The 4,995-nt window shown below is 41.4% G+C and overlaps 1 protein-coding gene across 1 annotated transcript in view; it reads left to right on the top strand.

The window, feature by feature from the left end:
* Positions 1-4,995, top strand: part of LOC104167301 — a gene marked incomplete at both ends in the record, with an annotated part of 51,037 nt that overhangs the window by 28,373 nt on the left and 17,669 nt on the right.

A 4,995-nucleotide genomic window follows, 5' to 3' on the forward strand; every position in this document is an offset into this window, starting at 1 on the left:
CCCCCGCCCCCAAGCCTGTAGCTTTGCATGGGGTTGTTGTGACCCAAGTGCAGGACCCAGCACTGAACCTTGTTGCACCTCATACAATTGGCCTCATCCCATTGCTCCAGCCTGTTGAGGTCCCCCTGTAGAGCCTTCCTCCCCTCCAGCAGATCAACACTCCCACCCAACTTGATGTCATCTGCAAATTTACTGAGGGTGCCCTCAATCCCCATGTCCAGAGTGGGGGGATTGCGAGGCGTTTGGCTGAGGAGGTGTGCAGCCCGCTGTCCCTGACAAGGACTGTGTATCCGTCCTCCCGATGCCCTCAGCTTGGCGGTTGATCCTGAAACCGGAGCCCGGGTGCCGCAGGGCCGACCTTTGCTCTGCGTCCCGGTGTTCACCTGTGCTGCCGCTGCTCGCTCCCATCCCTGCGGAGGAGGCGGTGGCTAGGAGCGAACAACCAACACTTCTAGCAGGCAGACTTTAAAAAAAAAAAAAACTATATAAAAAAACCCAATTTGTAATAGAAGACATGGAGAAAAAGAAAAGGTAAGTTCTGGTTTATTGATTGAGACTTGTAAAGGGTTGTTCCAGCTTCCCCTCACCCCAATAACCAGAGGGAGTTAGTGGGAATGGAAACTTAATGTAACTCTTCAAAGATTACTTTCAGCTAGTCAGAGCTATGGCATGTTCCAGCAACTGCTATAAAAGGACGCGTGTTTAATGGAGGAATGTTGCAGAGGGCAGATGTAGAAGGAAGCAACTTTTATTGAGAGAAAGGAGAAAGGGGAATCAAACGAAGTTCACTTGTTCACCTGGTGAATGCTGGGGTTTAAAACCAGACCTATTTTATGTTTTGTGGTCAGGAGCCTGGTGGCTTTTTGAGAAACAAGGCTTCAGGAGCACAGCTGTAACACAAGGCTGTGGCAGTGCTGCTGCTTTGGCTTTGACCCGGGAGGGGAGAGTCAGTGTTTTGGGAGCTGAGCTGTGAACAGCCTCCCATGTAGCATTAAAGGAATTTCTTTCTGGTATGATAACTTTAGCCAGAGTACAGCCGTGCACATAATCCTTTTGGCTACAGTGCTAATGGAGTTCTCTTTCTTTTTCTTTTTTTTTTTTTTTTAACTTTTAAGCTCCTGTTCAAAGTCATCAGGAAAATAAAGTGATCCTGTAGATTTACTTTGTGTTGTTGCAGAGTCCAATGCTTGTGGAAAGGTTTAATGCAAATTACATTGCATATTTCAGGAGAATCAGTTTTATTCATTTAAAGAGGCTTAAAGGAAAAAAGTATAGGCTGTTTAGTTTTCCTTCTGTTGTTTGTGTACTGTCTGTGACAAACTTGCTTTGTTTGTTGTTGGGTTTTTTTAATTATCCTAGACTTAAAGAAAAAATTGCTGAGAACCTCTGTATTCTGATTTTTAATGTAATTATTTAAGTCTTTCATTTAAGTAACTTTTTATAATCTCAGAATCCTTTCGAAAAAGAAGTATGCTACATTTGAAATGAATATAGAGCAAATTTAGCTGCAAGCTTCTGTAGTAAATCGCTTCAGAGGCTGTATGCGTTGAAACCTCAAAAGTAATTTATTTAACAGCAGTTTTCTGATGATACTTGTGAACAAAACAGTCTTTCTATTTGTTTTCACAGATGTTAATTAAAAATAAAAAGGCATGCTCTGCAAAGCTAGTTCAGCACCTGATTTGCATAACTAGCTTAAATTTGAAAAACTTGATAGAGAAATTTAATTAGGTTTTTCTGCTAGCTGGCATAGATTCACAGAGCATGTTCTTTTTTGATTATTAAATTAATACATAAAATGTAGAAGATCAGTGTATAAAGCTTTTCTATATGCTGGAATATTAGTAGCTCTTTTACATTTAAATATCTACATTAAGATTTGTTTTAGATTATTGTTAAAATCCTCCTTTGAGCTTCTTTTGAAAATATGCTTTCCTGGCCATGTGTGCTCTTGCCGTAGTAGGTAAGCAGGCAACTTTGCTTTTTGATCATTCAAACACCTGACAGCCTGAAAGAAAGAACAACAATTCAGACTCCTCTCTGCTCCAAAAGGAGCTATGTTGCAAAGATTGTTTTAATATATGTTAACTTTGGTCATGTTTGGAACTGCAAGAACAAGAGTCAGATTTTTCTGTGGCCAGTGACAGTTGCTTAGGGATAGCTGGGAGATAAACTATAACTTCTTAAACATTCGGTCCCTGAAAGCACAAAACTATTTAAAAACAAAAAAGTCAAAATCAACCAACCAAACACACAACCCCCAACAACCTATGGAAAATGTTACAAGTAGTCTTCCAAATAGTGCACGTAACTAACCTGTTTTGTTGTGATCATTTTCTCCTTGCTTTCTCAATCTGCCCCTCCCAGTGTGCTTTTGTTTAGCTATTAAGACTTGGTGTAACGGCTGGGAAAAAGACAAAAATGACTGGGACACGGACCCTTCTCTGTGTCTAATATGGAAACGTCCTAGTTTTCATGAGATGAGGTGTTCAGGTATAGCAGGCACATAAATGTCTATGTTATGTAGTTAACTTCTGAATTACGGAGATGAATAATAAAAGTAAAATCCAGCAAATTTCTACCAAAATGATTCTGGCCACAAAGTGTTCTGTGAAGTGTCAGACTCTGGGAGTCAATGACAAATTAGCCTGACTCCATGTTACAGTTTTAAACTGTCCTGAAATAATTGTGTTGCTGGCTTCTAAGCACCTCGCAGATGTAACCACGGAGTTAGGTCTTGGATTTGTTAGTGCTATTTGAGCTTTGGTAGCAATCAGCTACTGGGTTTATTATATGACAGGCTGATGAGTACTGTTTCTCTCTAATGCCATAACTGAGCCCATGTTGCTCGGTGATCATGTGGCTCGTGGGATTCGTGGCTTTGGATGGCAATCCAAAGGATACTGGTTCTCCACACAGAAAGGAGTTTACTTTAGAGATTTGTGTGCAAGGGGCATCCCTATTATGCTGTGGCTCCAAAAGTGGGATGACTGCAGGTCAGTAGAACAGAGGATTGTAACCTAAAGGAGCCCTTTAAGTGGCTGATCTTGTGAAAGAGAGACTAACAAGAAGCAATGTGCGGGTACTAGGAGTGCAGTATGTAAGTGCAGTAAATGACTGAACTCTTTGCTGTGCTCCTTTCTGCCATGGGAGATGACAGAGGCTTTAGAAGAAGGAGACAAAACATGCAGCTCTTCATCTTCTGAAGAGAGCTGTGAGGTATTGCTCCTGCCTGGCACCCAAATCAGCTGAGGAAAATTTGAGATGGTGGTAGCAGAAAGGGGGAAAAATAAAGAATTAGTTCTCACTGTTCGTGCCAACTGCTGGAGGCATCTGGACAAATTTGTAAATTGGCCTAATTTCTTGGGGTTCTTTGTGTGGTTCTCCCTACCCTCCCTGCCCTCCTGGGAAAGGAAAGGAGGTCATTTTTTCTCGGCAAGTAGCCTGAAAATTATTCTTCATTTGGCTGCCACTGTGAGGCATCCGTTTGTGGTCCACCTCCCAGACTGACCCAACTGTAGCTCTCGCAGTAAGATGTGACACATGGACAAAGAAAGAGCGTGGCACTGTGGCACTGCCTCGCGTGGCTTGTTGTGACTTTACCAACCCGCTGTTCTGCTCTTGTCCTGCTTCTCTGGTGGGTCAAGGCCAGTGCATGCTCTAGAGACTGACTTTCCATGGGGTTGGGCCCATCTAGTTGAAGGAGTTCCTCTTCTGCCGAGATAGAAATACCCCCACCTTGGCTTGCTGCGTTTTCTAAATGCAAACTGGCAAGTGGGGTAGGCTGTGGGGTGTGGGTATACTGGTGGTCTGTGAGTGGCAGCTGGGCCATGGACGTGCTTCAGCATGATCACGTATGGCCCCAGAAGTTACTGGTTTGGTTGGTTGTGTTTTTTTCCTGATAATTAATTTAATAGTGCATTTTTTCATAGTTCTTGCTCTCTGCAGACATGTATGGATGCTGAAATAAATTCTCCATGCAAACAAAAGCAAGGCTGCCCAAAACATAGTACCAAAAGCAAAACAGAGCCCTGTAAGCTAACTAAACTCTATTTCTTTTTTTTTTTTTTTTTTTTTCCTGGCTGGAAGAAACAAATTTCCTTGTATAAATCTTGATGTTCTAGTATTTTTTTGCCATATACTGTGGTTTTGGGGCCAACATATATACTTAGATAAATATTCCAAATGCCAGATGTCAGCACATGCTGGGTAAGTGCTTAATAATCATGAAACCAAGAGCCCCTTGGTCTATCCCAGCGGAAAGCGGTGTGATAAAGGAGACTTCTGCAAACAAAGCTTTAGTGAAGGAGTTCCTCCAGGGAAAGGCAGAGGATATGAGAGTTAATCAAATTTGTCTTAAGTCTAAAGGAAGTCTTTTTATATTTTCAGTATGCCCTGACCTTTTCAATTGCTCATTACATGGCCTTTTCTTGTCCACTGGGTGTCTCTCATTCCTGGCTCTGATCACAAGAAGCCTTTGGTTGTGTGAGAGCACACCATGGCACAGAGAGGAGTGTAATTTTGTAAACAATAGATTTCTGCAATTTATTGACTGCTTCTAGAACAAAATAAACCTAAAAATTGAGAGTAAAAAAGCCCAAGAGATTAGTTGAAATTGTGTACTGTGCTTTTCATCTATGCCATTATTCTGAAGTAGTTCTCCTGTCATCAATACATACCCTTATGTGTCTTTACATTAAGTATGCCTTAAGCTTTTTACACTTACAGTTAAGAATTAAAACAACAGTGACTGTATGTTGAGGGTGATCTGATGAAGCAGTTTTCCTTCTCTTTCACTACTGCTTGATGTACCCAAGGATTTGAAATGGAGCTTCTTCATTCAGATGTCATTTTTGCTTTATGCTTAATTGTTCCTCTCCAGTTCTTTTATTGTACTTGAAGAACATCCTCAGCTACTGTTCAAAGCAGCTCTTACCATCTCTTCTTTGCCTTCTAAAGATACTTCTGCCAAAAAAAAAAAATCACCAGAAAGGA

The sequence above is a fragment of the Cariama cristata genome, unplaced genomic scaffold, assembly GCF_000690535.1.
Source record: "Cariama cristata isolate BGI_N322 unplaced genomic scaffold, ASM69053v1 scaffold14039, whole genome shotgun sequence".
NCBI lineage: Eukaryota > Metazoa > Chordata > Aves > Cariamiformes > Cariamidae > Cariama > Cariama cristata.